At 44.7% G+C, this 17,347-nt stretch overlaps 1 long non-coding RNA gene across 1 annotated transcript in view; it reads right to left on the reverse strand.

Annotated features, from left to right (window-relative positions):
• The window catches only part of LOC132536730 (uncharacterized), a 182,933-nt gene extending 166,388 nt beyond the window's left edge, over nucleotides 1-16,545 (reverse strand). The window contains exons 1-2 of the long non-coding RNA XR_009548226.1: nucleotides 16,069-16,545; nucleotides 13,904-13,952 (exon numbers count right to left, since the gene is read on the reverse strand). This is a non-coding gene — a long non-coding RNA (uncharacterized LOC132536730). The remainder of the gene's footprint in view (nucleotides 1-13,903; nucleotides 13,953-16,068) is intronic.
• Between the last annotated feature and the right edge of the window lie 802 nt (nucleotides 16,546-17,347).

Genomic DNA, 17,347 nt, shown 5'->3' on the forward strand with positions numbered 1-17,347 from the left:
CAAAGTCGGTGTATATCTCTTAGTCAAAGGAAATGTAAAATGCATACATGCACGCCAATCTACTCACCTACATATACCTACTGGCAGCTGATACATTTTATCTCATTTCCTTGAACTTGTAAAAAAAAAAAAAAAAAAACCTATGGAAAACAAATGATAAAATTAGCTATTTATTTTAGATCACAGACCCCCTTGGCCCTGACTTGAATGAAAGTACTCACTGGATTTAGATTATTATTTTTTTATGTTTTGTATACTCATTTTTATCTTTAAAATTCCCCTCCCCAAAGCCTTGGCCTACACCACCCCTAAGTGAACAAATTAAGCTATAACTGAGTTGGGTGGTAGCCATCCATTGCAGCAGGGAATGTGCAGAAGCCCCGGACTGGTCCAGTGTGTCCCAAAGAAAGTTGTGAACCGTGAGCTGCTACTCTGACGAGTGTCACCCGTTCACACTATACAACCAAGTGCAATAGACTCAATTCTCACACGGGTGACATTCCATCACAAAATGCAGAAGAGAAGCCATGTGTACACAGTGTGCATGCCAAGAAGGGAAGCTGTTTATCATACTTGTGTCAGTCGATCCAGCTAACCCATGCCAGCTCCTCTAGCCCTACCACTCCACCACCCGATTCTAATCTCAACACAAGGTCAGACGGAAGTTGGAGGATATGTCTGAACATGATAACTCACAACATTCTGTGAACATTATCACAAAAGTGCCAAGCTCCCCTCCCCCCATCACATATCTGTATTCCATGAAGAGACACAGCCAGAGCTGTTGAGACTCAAGGGCCACTGGAGACAACATCTTCCTCACAGCCAGTGGCTGATTGTGCCAGGCCCAAGGCTGCAGTGAGCTTTGGAAATCAAAACACAAGTATCATAAACAGGATGCTGACGTTTGACAAAACCATAGAAGGTGAATGTCACTTGTTAATGAGAGCGCTTTCTATGTAACTCATCTCGCACATCTCTGTGTTTCATCGTTGCATTGAATGTATAAGTCGTCGTTATCAGTAACAATTGTTACCATTTTTTCCTCAGCAAATTTATATCCCTACCCCAGAATTGTGTATAAAGAACCGAACTGTTGTATGAAACCAAAAAAAAAAAAAAAAACATTTTTGTTTAAAAGACGTTGTCAATGTTTTCACCTCAAGATCAATACTAAAAATTAAATAGAAAAGTCTATCATTGAGGTGGGGGGAGGGTTATTTATATGTAACGCTTCCTCTCTAAAATCAGTGGCCCGTCAAGGCAAAGTGTCCCCCAGGCTCCTGTGGGCATCACCAGATTGACCAGTTGAGGACACAGGAGACTGGGCTGTGACTCTGTGTCCCCCATCTCGCCTGTCCTGATCTTTGCTTTTCCCAAGCCAGTATTGGTGTGTGCACTGTCTCTGCTGTGTTATCAGGTCCTTCTCCCTCCTACAGTCTAGAATATCTGGTCACTGCTCAAAGACCTGCAGGCTAGGAGTTGCACGCTTAGCAGAGCCAGCTTTCAGTTTGGGCCAAAGCTTTTGGTGGTGAGTGGAAAGTGGGAGAGGGAAGAGTCTCCTGCAAGGAATCTTTCTATTAGAGATCCAGTGGGTCAAAGCAGACCTTTTCTGTCCCTGGGTTGTAGAGCAGTGAGCCTCTGCAGGAAGGTGCCACCCAGGTGCTGGGAGAGCATCCTGTCCATTCAGATGTTCGCCCTGAATATGTCAGTGCACAGGAAGTCCCAGGCACAATGTCTGTATATGGGTCAGAACACACAGGCCCTGGTTGTACGGTCCCAGTGCATGGTTCTGATGAGGTGGGGCTCCAGAAATGAGGGGGGGAGAGAGTACTCAGGGAAGGCCCCATGTGAGTGAATGGGTAGCAACTGCCCTGGGGAGGGGACAGGAGGAGGACTACCAAGTATCACTCTCCCCTCCCCCGTTTCTTAAAGCTGAAGCATCCCTGCCAGAAAGCACATTATCAAGTCCCTGCACTGTCCACATGGGGGTCATCCCAGTCTCCTCTCGAGATCTGAGCTTCTAGTGGTTCTTTTTTTTTTTTTGGAGGGGTACTGCAAATTTAACATACCAATCCTATAGTTGAAGACAGTTGCTTTTCAGACACCCCCAGGCTCAATTTGGTTCTTAAGTGTCTATTTGTCTAAATTTAGATGGGCTATAGGATGCCCAGGCTCTGCAAGAGGAAACCAGAAGGACCAGAGACATCAGTTTCTGATGAGCACATCTGGATGGGGGTGAGTCAGAGCTCTATCAGGGCAGGTCTGACCTCGGGCCTCAGGGGAGGTTGTTGACTCACTGACTCTGGTAACAACTAAAATCAATGCTGACAGCAAGCTTGATATAGAGGGGCAGCTTCCCTTCTCACTGAAGCTCAAGACCCTTCAGCAGAGTGTGAACACAAAATGTTTGGGAAGTAAGTGAAATGCTGCCAGAAATATCTCACTAGCCAGGCAGCCCAACCTCCACACACCAGCAGCAACTGCTATCATCAGAACTGTCCCTGCCTGACCCATGTTGTCACCAATATTAACAGCCATCTGGCTCCCAGGTTCTCTGGGTGGCTGGGGACAAGTAGGTAAGGGGTCTCTTCACAGAAGATGCCTGGTGCCCTCCTCTTGGACTGCCACCAGCTGTGAGGAGACCTTGCAAGAGCCACTCAGACCCTAAGTGTCTCAGAAATGACTAAGGCACAGGTGCAGACTCTGCTTCTAACCAGTTTTGATCCAAAAAGAGACCACAAACAAGCTCTCAGAGGTCTGAGACCAGAAGTAACTATGAGATGGGCTTGTCTCCTTTGCTTCTGACTTTGAGTTCAAATGTTTCTAAATGTTTCCATGAAGAAGAATTAAGCACCAAACAGAATTAGGCCCGGTTTTCATGGTCTGAGATGGAAGGAAGAACTATGAAGCTCAAGTGGTGAACAGAAAGCAAAATGGAAGCAGGAAACTGAGAGCCTCGGTGGGCCAAATGCAGAATCAGACAAACTGAGCCAGACTGCTGCTCAAGGTTTGCAGTCAGCCCTCTAACTCCAGCTTTCTATAATTATTCTCTCACACACCTCAGAGAATGCAGACGTGCCCTCCAAGGGACTACTCCAAAAACGACCATCTTTCCTTTTATGCAACCTTAAGAGAGGCCAACTGTTTTACAAATATCTGCCCCCAACCCTGGCATCTTTATTGAGAGTTAAAAGAAATCATGTCTACTTTTAAACTAAACATTTGACATGATTCCTTTGCAGGGAAATGTTAGTTACCTACTTAGCCCTCCTTTTAAAATCTTTTATATTTATGCAACTAGGGAGACAGAGTTGTACCTCCCTTTCCTTGTAGATTATCTGTGACTCTTCATCACAGGTTCTTATACAGAACTGAAAGGCCTGGGACTCCAGCTCCCCTGTGACTGGCAGAAAGCGTTCTGAATGAGATGGTGTTCACCCAGTTTTGGATACAATTTAAGTTCCAATTCAGTCTTTGAGGTAATCATAGTGAGCATGATAGTTTAGGTCCAGTTGTATCTGAGAAGGATGCTCAAAGCCATGTTGGCATCTCCCCCTTCTCCCTGCACCCCTAACTTGCCCACACACCTGCCCCACTCACACTGACACCACAACACATCACATTCAAAAGGCTCACCACAGATGTCTCTCTCCTCCCACCTCTTAACTGGTTTACTGAATTCATGAAAACTTCCCTTCAGAGTCTTGAATTCTCTGGAAGCCACTCCCAGACATTCAACCCCTTCCCTCTGTGCAGACCCACCCTGCAGAGACTCAATCCCTGCACCTGCCCACATGTGGCCTAGGGATGTCACTCAGTGCCTCCCTTCAGAGCTCAAGGGATGCTGGAACCAGGAAACTTGCTGCTTAATTTTTTTAATTCTATAGCTACACATATATACAAATGAAGTCAGCGAGAAGGAACCCAATGCCAATATCCCACATCTGTACAGTTTGATTTCACTAGAACTTGACTCTTCTGTCTGGCTATCTTTCTCATGCCCCTGTGTTCTTTTGATGCATTCCCTTTGGTTGTATGCAGACTGCCTTGCTCCAGATGTACAGTGTGCTTTCCATCACACATTTTCTTATTTCTTGTTACTAATTTCTTATCTAAGTGTCGGTCGTGACTTTTAAGACATTTCAACATTGTGCTTTTTGGATTCTCTCCCTTTTTTCATGACCTTTCTTCGTTCTTGGAAAATTTAAGAGAAAAAAAAAAAAAGTGCTCACTGGTTTCTCCACTGCGACTCCTCTGGAACAACACCTCTCGCTTTTAACTTCTGTATTGCTGATTTCCACTCACCTCCTATAAATACTTCTGTAATTAAAGTTTTTTAGAAGAGTCCTGCTTACTTTTTAATAGCGTGAAACACTTGTGTTCTTTTAAATTCAGAAAGACTATAGAAATCAAAGAGTTGGGAGTCGGGCAGTAGCGCAAGGTTAAGCGCAGGTGGCACAAAAGCACAAGGACCGATGTAAGGATACCGGCACGAGCCCCTGGCTCCCCACCTGCAGGGGAGTTGCTTCACAGGCGGTGAAGAAGGTCTGCAGGTGTCTGTCTTTCTCTCCCCCTCTCAGTCTTCCCCTCCTCTCTCCATTTCTCTCTGTCCTATCTAACAAGGACATCAGTAATAACAACAACAACAATAATAACTACAACAATAAAACAACAAGAGCAACAAAAGGGAATAAATAAGTAAAGTTTAAAAAAAAAGAAATCAAAGAGTTAGGGCCAGGCGGTGGAGCACCTGGTTAAGTGCACACACTATAGTGCACAAGGACCCCGGTTCAAGCCCCTGGTCCCCACCTGCAGGGAGAAAGCTTCATGAGCGGTGAAGCAGGGCTGCAGGTGTCTCTCTCCCTCTCTATCCCCCCTCCTCTCTCAATTTCTCTCTGTCTCTATCCAGTAATAAATAATTTAAAATATTTTTTAAAAAGAAATCAAAGAATTCTAACCAGAAAATAGTCACCTCCTCCCTCTGTGATATGTGTTGTTGAAATAGCCTCAATTTCTCTACCAATCATAGAGTGATAGACATATATGAAGGCTGTAGACTGAGGGCCAGACGGTAGGGCAGCGGGTTACGTAAAGATCCCGGTTCGGGCTCCTGGCTCCCCACCTGCAAGGGAGTCTCTTCACAAGCGGTGAAGCAGGTCTGCAAGTGTCTCTCTTTCTCTCCCCCTCTCTGTCTTCCCCTCCTCTTTCCATTTCCCTCTGTCCTGTTCAACAACAACAGCTATAACAACTATAACAAGCACAACAACAAGGGCAACAAAAGGAAAAAATGGCCTCCAGGAGCGAGCCATGGATTCATAGTGCAGGCGCCAAGCCCCAGGAATGACCCTGAAGGCAAAAATAAAGAAATAAAAATAAAATAAATTTTGAAAAGGCTATTGATATTAGATGTCTGTGAAAATGTCACAGACTGAAATAAATTCAAAGACCTGATGATAGCTCACCCGGTAGAGCATGTGCTTTACCATCACAAGGACCAGGTTCAAGTTCACAGTCCCATAGAATATCATGGATGGGGAGTCAGCCGATAGCGCAGTAGGTTAAGCTCATGTGGCACAAACACAAGGACAGGGATAAGGATCCTGGTTCAAGCCCCCGGCTCCCCACCGGCATGGAAGTCACTTCACAGGTGGTGAAGCAGGTCTGCAGGTGTCTGTCTTTCTCTCCCCCTCTCTGTCTTCTTCTCCTCTCTCCATTTCTCTCTGTCCTATCCAATAACGATGACAACAATAACTACAACAATAAAATAAAATAAACAAGGGCAAAAAAAATGGAATGAATAAACAAATAAAAAGCATTTCATGGACAACACTAGGGGAGAGTCCATAAACGGTGAAGCAGTGCTGTGATACAACTAACTACTTCCCTCTCTTTCTCCCCCGCCCCCTCCCTTTTTTGAGCCAGGCAGAGCAAAAGTAAAAGAAACCACAGCACAAAGTTTCCTTCAGTGTGATGGAGGCTGGCTCCAACCTGGGGTTTTCTCATATGGCAAAGCAGCTCACTATCCAAATGAGCTATTTCAATGAATTTATTTTCTTGTTTGTTTTCTTACCAAAGCATTGGTCAGCTCTGACTTACGGTGGTGCTGGATATTGAACCTGATGCCTCCGGTATATAAGACATGAAAGTTTATTGTGCTACCAATGGTGCTACTTCCCCGGCCCCTCTCTTTCTCATTCTCTCTTTATCATTTATCATATCAATTTTAATTCTAAAATTAAAGGATAGGAAAAAAAAAAAAGTCTGAAGGAAACAATGGAATTGAGCATGTGTGGGGGCCAGCGCAATAAATAAATAAATGTGTTTCAAATGCATAAACACTATGGTATTTATTTAGTCCAACTCGACACTGAAAAGAAAATATAGTCAATGCATATTTGACAAAGAAGAGCAAGCAATCAACTGGGGGTCGGTCATTTTTTTGTCTTGTGAGTTTGGTTGAGTTTTTACCAGAGCACAGCTCAGCTCTGGCTTATGGTGGTACTGAGGACTGAATTTGGGACCAGAGAGGCTCAGGCATGAAAGTTTGTTGCATAACCACTGTGCTGTCTCCTCAGCCACATGATCACTTTTTTTAAACAAATGGTACTGGGAGAACTGGACAGCTATATGAAAATAATAATAATAATTAAAATGACTAGAGGGCTCTGAGACCCAATTCCATTAGGTCCCAGAGAGAGAAGAGGAAAAAAGGAAAGACATTCAAAAGTAGTAATAGGTATAGCTGTGACTCAAAATGGAAGAGAAGGCAGGACCATAGGGGAAGAATGGGAGAAGATTAATAGATCGATAGGTAGGTAGGTAGATAGATAGGTAAACAGTCAGTTACAGAAATAATAGTCTTAGAAGAATCACTGCAGTTTCCAACAGAAGGAATACGTACAGAGAACTCTGGTGGTGGCAACGATGTGGAATTGTACCACCATTACTTAGTAATTTAGTACACCACTAATAAAAAAAGGGGGGGTTGGGTGGTAGCACAGTGGGTTAAGCACACATGGCTCAAGGATCCCGGTTGGAGGCTCTGGCTCCCCACCTGCAGGGGAGTCGCTTCACAAGTGGTGAAGCAGGTCTGCAGGTGTCTTTCTCTCCCCTTCTCTGTCTTCTACTCCTCTCTCCATTTCTCTCTGTCCTATCCAACAACAATGACATCAACAACAACAATAATAACCACAACAAGGCTACAACAACAAGGGCAACAAAAGGGGAAAAAAAGTGGCCTCCAGGAGCAGTGGATTCATGGTGCAGGCACTGAGCCCCAGCAATAACCCTGGAGGCAAAAAAAAAAAAAAAGGAAAAGAAGGGAGAAAGAAGAAAAAAAAGAGTCTATACACAAACCCGTGTATCTCACAACAATAAATTCCATATGAAATATATTTATATGTAAAATGCAACTCTATAAAAACTTCAGAAAATGAAACAGGAAAAGCTAACAGTATCCAAACTAGAGGTAAAGACCATTTGGATGTGTTTAGCTTTCAAAACTTTCAGTATTTAACATTTTAAATGAATTGCCTTTTGAAAATCAGGACATCTAAGAGACCACTTCTATTTTTGTTTATTTTTATTTGGTGAGCTCTCGAGTTAGCATCACTTAATGTCTTCAGAGAATTGTTCTTGCCTCTTAATTAAGGTGAAGAGCTAGTCACAGGTGTATCTAGAGGGAAAAAAAAGTAGAAAACACTACTTCGGGCTTTGGCAACCAGCCCAGTCCCACCCACCACCCTGAATTCTCCCAGTGCTCACACAAGGGCATTCTCATTTTAAACAGGCTGCATGGGGCGAGAGAAATAGTTCACTGGGTATGGCAACTGCCCAGATTCAAGTCCCAGCACCACATGTGGAGTGCTATAGTGGCAGTGGGGGACTGTAATGTCTCTCTCTCTCTCCCTTTTTCTTTCTCCACCTGAGTAGTAAAAGTTTACATGTATGAGACCATAGGGATATAAAAAAAAAAAATTAACTAAAGGGGTAGGTGGGAGACAGCTGGCACAGTAGAACATTTGCTTTGGCAGGTGTGAAGGCCTGAGTTTGAGGCCTGGCACTACAGGGGGACACCATGGAAGGCAGCAGAAGGACTTCACAAATAGTAAAGCAGTGCTGTGGTATTTCTACTGTCTCTTCTCTCACTTTCCTACTCTCTCACTTAATTTAATTAATTAAATCTACTAATAGAACTTTACTGTACAAGAATCCAGCTCTGAGAAAACCAATTACAAATGGACTAAGACCACTGTGGTTCCTTACAGAATGTGGTTTACAATTTTTAAAAATCCCATAAAACAATATATTGCTCAATAAAGGAATGTTGGAATTAAAAAAATGTAAATAGGGGATCGGGTGGTAGCGTAGTGGGTTAAGCGCATATGGCACAAAGCTCAAAGACCCTAAGGGTCCCGGTTTGACCCCCTGGCTCCTCACCTGCAGGGGAGTCACTTCACAGGCAGTGAAGCAGGTCTGCAGGTGTCTATCTTTCTCTCCCCCTCTGTCTTCCCCTTCTCTCTCCATTTCTCTCTGTCCTGTCCAACAACAATGACATCAACAATAACAATAATAACCACAACAAGGCTACAACAACAAGGGCAACAAAAGGGGGGGAAAGTGGCCTCCAGGAGCAGTCGATTCATGGTGCAGGCACTGAGCCCCAGCAATAACACTGGAGGCAAAAAAATAAATAAATAGAATGTACAACAAAAAGCATCAGAGAGAGGGTGTTATTGAATGGTGAGACACTAATTATAATGCATAACTATAAAGAATTTTAAAATAAACATTATCAAGAATTAAAAAATAAATTGAGTGTAAAAAATTGCCAGTCTTCTACCAGTGACATGCTTTGCACTGCTGAGACCACTGAATGCAGGTCACATTCAGACCACATGTGCTTTTGTTATGTTGCCAGGGCTCTAATCTTTTTTTTTTTTTTTTTTTTTTTGGCCATGTGGCCACCATCCTGCTCAATCTCAGTAACATGCTCTCTTCCAACACCTCTTCAGCTAGCCTGGGCCTGCACAGGTACAGTTAGGTTCTAGAGCCTCTTCTAGAATCTCCCCTGTAGCACCAGGAATCATATGGCTCTCAACACAATTTTCTGTAGAGAATTCACTTGAATTCCTCCATGCCTACAAGAATGAACAGAAACTGACAGGCTTAAGTAGATGGTTCTTGCTTGTTGTTAAAATTCGGTGGCTCCAGCTGGCCGGGCTAGCTTCGCAGGCGGGTAATAGAGACGACCAGAGACATAAGGCTGGGCAAGGAAGCTGTATTTCTTTATTCAGGAACAACGATTCATAAACTAACCCAAACTAATCACCAAACAGAACTCTGTTGCCTCTTTCCCCCGCGGCGGCGCCAAGCACTCTCAAACTCTGCAACTCTGGAACTCTGGAACTCTCTCGGGGTTCCTTGGGGCGGGGACAAGCGGGCCCACGAAACTAGCAGGACTGAACCAATTTTCTTGGCAGGGGGAGAGCTAGAACAACCCAATGTAAAGCATACAACACTTGCTATTAAAGCACTCAGTTCCCTCCTTTCCCTCAAATCCTCTACCCCCCATTCCAAATCCTCTACCCCCCCCAAATCCTCTACCCCCCATTCCAACTCACTGGGAAGCACAAACAAGGCTCATGATCCCCTCTCCAGCTGCACCTCAATTCTAGGTCAGCCTCTCATGTTCCACAAATCTCTGCTGGCTTCCTACATAGCACCCCCCATAATTTAATGCTTGTCACCAAAAGTGTCATCAAGGAGCTCAATAAAATGTTGGGGTTTGGAATTGATAGTGACAGCTTCTTGGTAACATCATGTCCCAGGTTCACTTGATTAACCTGCACATCATTTGCATAGGGGCTTTAATTTACAACAGGAGCTTTCAAGGAGTGTCACTCAGATGTGCAAATCATATTTCAGCAGGTGGATAAAGACACAGACCTTATTTTTTCTTCTTTTCAATTAATTTTTAATGATGTACCTCAGTTAAGAACTTACTTCCACATCGACCTTCAGTCTACTATTGTAACATAAAACAATCGAAGATTGGATTGCCCATTCTCCTGTAAAAGTAAGGACACTGGCTCACAAAACCAAACACGGGGTGCTGAGGGTACAGAGCGGTCCAAGCGTTTGGCTTATTGAGCGCCAGTGAACTCACTTGATGAACTCACATGAGACTCTCATCCGAGAAGCAGGGTCGCTCATTGCCCCAAAGCAGGGGACTCTGTGGGGAAGGGGGGAAAGGGAGGGGACTATGGAAGGTTGGAGGTCCTTGTGCTCGATGATGAGAAAGGAACTTAAATTTGGGTAAGAATTTTATAGCCATCTGTCACAGAAAGGTGAGAGATTGTACCCATGTGTCAACAACTGTACTTACTCTAAGTCATTAACCCCTCAGTAAAGTAATAAATAAATAAATAAATAAAATAAGGATGGAGCAACCAGTTCCAAGCACATCTAACTACCAGACCCTAGAAACGCCTAAGAAGTTTCCCTGATGTCTCCTTTCTTTCTCCCTCTCTTTTTACCCCTTCCTTCTCAGTTTCTCTCTGTCTCTATCCAAAATAAATAAATAAATAAATAAATGAGGAAATTTTTCCCTGAAGTAGCTTTTTATTTTATTTTATTTATAAAAAGGAAACACTAACAAAACCATAGGATAAGAGGGGTACAACTCCACACAGTTCCCACCACCACAACTCTGTATCCCATCCCCTCCCCTGATAGCTTTCCTATTCTTTAACCCTCTGGGAGCATGGACCCAAGGTCATTGTGGGTTGCAGAAGGTGGAAGGTCTGGCTTCTGTAATTGCTTGCCTGCTCAACATGGGCGTTGACAGGTCCATCCATACTCCCAGCCTGCCTCTCTCTTTCCCTATTGGGGTGGGGTTCTGGGGAATCAGAGCTCCAGGACACATTGGTGGGGTTGTCTGTCCAGGGAAGTCTGTTTGGCATTATGCTAGTATCTGGAACCTGGTGGCTGAAAAGAGAGTTAACATATAAAGCCAAACAAGTTGTTGACTAATCATGAACCTAAAGGCTGGAGTAGTGCAGGTGAAGATTTGGGGGGGGGGGGTCCTCTGTTTTGATCTAATGCTAATTTTACTGACAGATAATAATTAGCCCCATTTTAAAGAAATGAAAGCATGACATAGGGAAATTAAGCAACTTCCCCAGGGGTCTCCTGATGAGGCATGCATACAGGTAATAAAACTGAGGGGCTGGGGAGTAGCACAGCGAGTTGAGTACATGTGGTGCAAAGCACAAGGACCTGCGTAAGGATCCCGGTTTGAGCCCTGGCTCCTCACCTGCAGGGGAGTCGCTTCACAGGAGGTGAAGCAGGTCTGCAGATGTCTATCTTTCTCTCCCCTTCTCTGTCTTCCCTCCTCTGTCCATTTCTCTTTGTCCTATCTAACAACGATGACATCAATAATAACTACAACAACAATGAAAAACAACAATGGCAACAAACAGGGAAAATAAATACTAAAAAAAGTTTTTAAAAAAACTGAGGGCCTGGAGGGACCTGAGGCTGAGGGAGGAGAGGCAGGGGGAAATAGGAGTCATGAGGACACAAAACACAGAAGAGACAGGACTCCTTCCTGTTCCAATACTCACAGAGCTCCCCCCCCCCAGCAGGTGGGAATCTGGGGTTCAAACCCTATTCTCCACATATAGAAATACTTGCGATTTACCAGCTGAGCCACCAACTGCCTCCACTTCCTTTCTTCCTTTAATACCATTCTAAAATATTCTGTAGTAGATAAATTGAATTAGGGGCATCATTCTAGGTGTTGTTCCTGATATCTCCACTTGATGTCAGTCTTGTAGCCTTTCTGAAATAAAATCCTAAACCAGGAAGAGAGCTCCCTCTTCCTGGGAATAAAGAGAGAGATACAAGAGTGAAGATGTGGAAAAGGTGTTCTTGAACTACAGTCAGACCGATACCCACATATTATATTCCACAAAATTTTATAAAAAAGTTACTCTGACTATTCCAGCCTTTAGGTCCATGATTGTTCAACAGTTTGTTTGGCTGTATGTTAACTCTCTTTTCAGCCACCAGGTTCCAGATGCTAGCATAATGCCAAACAGACTTCCCTGGACAAACAACCCCACCAATGAGTCCTGGAGCTCCGCTTCCCCAGAGGTCCACCCTACTAGGGAAAGAGAGAGGCAGGCTGGGAGTATGGATCGACCTGTCACTGCCCATGTTCAGCGGAGAAGCAATTACAGAAGCCAGACCTTCCACCTTCTGCATCCCACAATGACCTTGGGTCCACACTCCCAGAGGGTTAAAGAATAGGAAAGCTATCAGGGGAGAGGAGGGGATACAGAGTTGTGGTGGTGGGAATTGTGTGGAGTTGTACCCCTCTTATCCTATGGTTTTGTTAGTGTTTCCTTTTTATAAATAAAAAATAAAAATAAAGAAAAACAACCCCCCCACATACTGTAATACAAAGTAATGAAAAAGAAACAATACATCCAGAGCTTGTCTCTGTCTTTCAATTGATGCTTTCCTAGAGCCCTGCCCCCCACTAGGGAAATAGAGAGGCAGGCTGGGAGTATGGATCGACCAGTCAACACCCATGTTCAGCGGGGAAGCAATTACAGAAGCCAGACCTTCCACCTTCTGCATCCCACAATGACCCTGGGTCCATACTCCCAAAGGAATAAAGAATAGGAAAGCTATCAAGGGAGGGGATAGGATATGGAGTTCTGGTGGTAGAAATAGTGTGGAACTGTGCCCCTCTTATCCTATGGTCTTGCCAATATTTCCATTTTACAAATAAAAAAATTTTTTTAAGTTACTCTCCATCTGCAGGGGAAAAGTTTCACGAGTGGTAAAGCAGGGCTGAAGGTGTCTCTCATTCCCTCTCCCTATTTACCCCTCCCCTCTCAATTTCTCTCTGTCTCTATCTAATAATAAATAAATAAGATTTTTAAAAGAAAATTAATTTTTAAAAGTTACTGGAAGGAGTAGATAGCATAATGGTTATGCAAAGAGACTCTCATGCCTGAGGCCCCCAAGTCCCAGGTTCACTCCCTCACACCATCATAAGCCAGAGCTGAGCAGTGCTCTGGTAAAAAAAAAAAAAAAAAAAAAGTTACTGGAGAAACGGGGGGGGGCAAGAGGGACGGGGGGGGGGGGGGGCGTGGAATGCAATAGTCCAAGCTAGAATTGCTCTCAATACTGGTCCTTAAAAAATCTTTTTTCTCAACAATTTGTTTGGCTTTGTATGTTAACTCTCTTTTCAGTCACCAGGTTCCAGATGTCATCAGGATGCCGGCCAGGCTTCCCTGGATTGAAGACCCCACCAATGTGTCCTGGAGCTCCGCTTCCCCAGAGACCCACCCTACTAGGGAAAGAGAGAGGCAGACTGGGAGTATGGACCGACCAGTCAACGCCCATGTTCAGCGGGGAAGCAATTACAGAAGCCAGACCTTCCACCTTCTACAACCCACAATGACCCTGGGTCCATGCTCCCAGAGGGATAGAGAGTGGGAAAGCTATCAGGGGAGGGGGTGGGATATGTTTTCAATGTATTTATGTTTTATTTGATAGGACAGAGAAATTGAAGGGGGAAGGGAGGTAGAAAAAGACACACTGGCAGCACTGCTTCATCACTCATGAAGCTCTCCCTACCCCCTAGAAGTGAGGACTCAGGGGCTTGAACTCGGGTCGTTGGTGGTAACTGCTGAGCACTGTAGAAGGAATAGATTCCCTAAGACATGCTGACTACTAGCAGACTGACTAGGAGCAGTTGGGTTGGGTTATAATGGCATTGCGGGCTCGGTGAGGTTGAAATAGGCTGTTTATAACCTAATTCCACTATCAGGTCCAACATTCTACAGAGCTTCCATGTGGTGCAAATGTGTCTGCTACTCACCAGAGTATAAGGGGATGACCGAAGGGGACTAGCCTTGCATCATCAGTGCCTATTGGTTTAAGAAAGAAAAAATGAGTCACCTTTAGTGAGTCTGTGCAAGTGCTCCTCATCCTCATCCCCATCCCACTTTTGTCTCTGTGATTTATAACTGTATGCTTCCAGTACAAAATTCCTTACTTTGTTGTTAATGTTTTACTTATTTTTTTATTTATTTTAGATAAAGAAATTTTGAGGGAGAGAGGAGATAGGGAGAGAAAAGAGACACAGAGAGACACCTACAGTACTGATTGTGAAGCATTCCCCTCCTCCTCCACCCCTGTAGGTAGGGACAGGGGCTTGAACTTGAGTCTTTGTGCACTGTAATGTGTGTGCTCAATCAGGTGTGCGACTACCTGGCCCCTGTGTTGAATGAATGGGTCAGAAAGATAGCTCACCAGGTAGAGCATGTGCCTTGTTATATGTATAGCCCAAATGCAAGTGCTGATCACATGAAAAGAGAAGAGGGTAAGAGAGGAGGAGAAAGTAGGGGGGGAGGGGGGAAGAAGAGAGAAGGAAGAGGGGGAGGGAGGGAAGACCAGCTCTGACATATGGTGGTGGTGGGGATTGAACTTGGGACCTCCGAAGTCTCAGGATTGAAAGTCTGGTTCATAGACATATGTATTCTCCTTCTGACGCCTTGATTTTATGCAAAATATTTGTAGGTTGTTTTTTTTTTCAGAGTATTAACGGGTGGTTTTATTTGTCGTTCATTTCTAAAGTCTTTTAGACCTACAATACTTAAAACATGCATTTTACTCCTAAATGCCACTTCTATTCTCAGATTAATTTTTTTTCCTGCTCCTTTATTTTTTTCCCCTTATTGGGGGATTAATGTTTTTGCAGTTGACAGTAAATACAATAGTTTGAACATGCATAACATTTCTCAGTTTTCCACATAACAATACAACCCCCAATAGGTCCTCTGTCATCCTTTTTCAGGTTGTACTCTTCGCCCCCCACATCCACCCCAGACTCTTTTATTTTGGTGCAATACACCAACTCCAGTTCAGGCTCTACTTGTGTTTCTTTTCTGATTTTTTCAACTTCTGCCTAAGAGTAAGGTCATCCCGTATTCATCCTTCTGTTTCTGACTTATTTCATTTAACATGATTTCTTCAAGCTCCATCCAAGCTAGGCTGAAAACAGTGAAATCACCATTTTTAATAGCTGAGTAGTATTCCATTGTGTATATATACCACAACTTGCTCAGCCATTCATCTGTTGTTGGACACCTGGGGGGTTGCCTCCAGGTTTTGGCTATTACAAACTGTGCTGCCAAGAACATATGTGTACACAGATCTTTTTGGATGGGTATGTTAGGTTCCTTAGGATATATCCCCAGGAGAGGAATTGCAGGATCATAGGGTAGGTCCATTGCTAGCCTTCTGAGAGTTCTCCAGACTGTTCTCCACAGAAGTTGGACTAATTTACATTCCAACCAGCAGGGCAGGAGGGTTCCTTTGTCTCCACCACCTCTCCAGCGTTTGCTGCTGCTACTTTTTCTGATGTATGACATTCTCACAGGAGTGAAGTGGTATCTCATTGTTGTCTGTATTTGCATTTCTCTGACAATCAATAACTTAGAGCATTTTTTCATGTTTCTCAATCTTTCGGATCTCTTCTGTGGTAAATATCTGAGATTTAAATTTTTGAATATACATATTATTCCATATATTATGTTTAAATATTTGAACCCTGTGGAATTATCTTGTGTTTATATATACAGTCTTATTGGAATTTACTGAATTACATAGTTTTCCCCTGAAGGTAATGCAGTATTGACCACAAACTAAGTGGCCCTATGGTTCTTGCTAAATTAGATCTTGGGGCTGGATGGGAGTGCACCCAGTACAGCCCACAGAGCCCACATGTTACAATGTTAAGAGGACCAGGGTTCAAGTCCCCAGTCCTCACCTACAGGGAAGATATTTCACCAGTGGTGGATCTGTGCGCGCTCTCTCTTCCTTTTTTTCTAATTTTTCTCTCTCTCCCCTCCTATATTCCCATCTCCTATTAAAAATAAATAAATAAAAGAGTGCCAGAACAGTGGAGTTGTGCAGGCATGAGCCCCAGAGATAACCCTGAAGGCAAAAAGAATAAACAATTTTTTTTAAGGTGGATCTTACCAGAAAGGATACGGATGGACCTAGAAGATTCGGGAACCTGACTGAAATCTGGTGGAGTAAAGAGCCTTTGTCAAAGCACAGAATAGCCAGGGTCACTCCAAAGAACCCCTCCCGGGCTCAGACTGCACTACCCAGCGCGTGCGCCAGAGGATGCTCCCCCACCCGCGTTCGTTCCACACTAAACAAACAGCAAAGTATCAATGACAACCTCCCGGCTGAACCTACGCAGTGGAGACTATTTGATAGACAAGAGCAGGACCCAAAAGCAGCCAATCCTCGTGGGGGGGGGGCGGGACTCTCCTTGGAGGCGGAGAAAACCGGCTTCTGCCTACCCTGGGTTCTGGTCTGACTGACAGGTAAGGTCCCGCCCTCCTCCCCGCCCCCTCCGTTGGTCCTGCATGCCTATTGGCTCGCGCCTCAGCCCCGCGGGACTTTTCCAGGCTGCTCAGACGCTGCCACCTCTCACTCCAGCGCTACGGCTCCCCGGCTCCGGGTCGCGGCCGAGAGAAGGAGTTTCCAGGACTTGGCGCCCGGGCCTTTTGCTGTGCGGAAACCCTTATATACCCGAAACCTTCAAATTCTCGCGCAGAGGCCCCCCCCCCAGCCTCAAGAGTCACCAAATCCTCTAGAGGATCCTCTAGAGGATCCCCAAGTCTCCTTCGATTGAGAAACCCCTAGGAGACTTTAAATTTTTTTTTATTTATTCATTCATTCCCTTTTTGTTGCCCTTGTTGCTTTTTATTGTTGTAGTTATTATTGTTGTTGTTGTTGATGTCATTGTTGGATAGGACAGAGAGAAATGCAGAGGGGAGGAAGACAGAGACGGGGAGACAGACACCTGCAGACCTGCTTCACCGCCTGTGAAGCGACTCCCCTGCAGGTGGGGAGCCGGGGGCTCAAGCCGGAATCCCCGCGCCGGTCCTTGCGCTTTGCGCCACATGCGCTTAATCCCCTGCGCTACCACCCGACTCCCAGGAGACTTTAAATCTTTTCAGCCAGGGATTCTCCCCTTTTAACTCCAGGAATTTACACCGACCTCCCTAAGCGTGGGGACGAAAGTCCATAAAGAGAGGGTCCATATCGCCTCACAAGAGGGGTCCCCAGCTCACCTGGAAGGATTCCAACTCCCTCACCTGAGGAGCTCCAATTCCCGGGCCCCACCTCCTTCACTTTATGAACCCAGATCCCTCACCTGTGAGACCCCAGTTCTTCACCTCAAGGGTCTTAATTCCTTCACCTCAGAGACTCCAATTATCTCACCTCAGGGACCCCATTACCT

The sequence above is a fragment of the Erinaceus europaeus genome, chromosome 2, assembly GCF_950295315.1.
Source record: "Erinaceus europaeus chromosome 2, mEriEur2.1, whole genome shotgun sequence".
NCBI lineage: Eukaryota > Metazoa > Chordata > Mammalia > Eulipotyphla > Erinaceidae > Erinaceus > Erinaceus europaeus.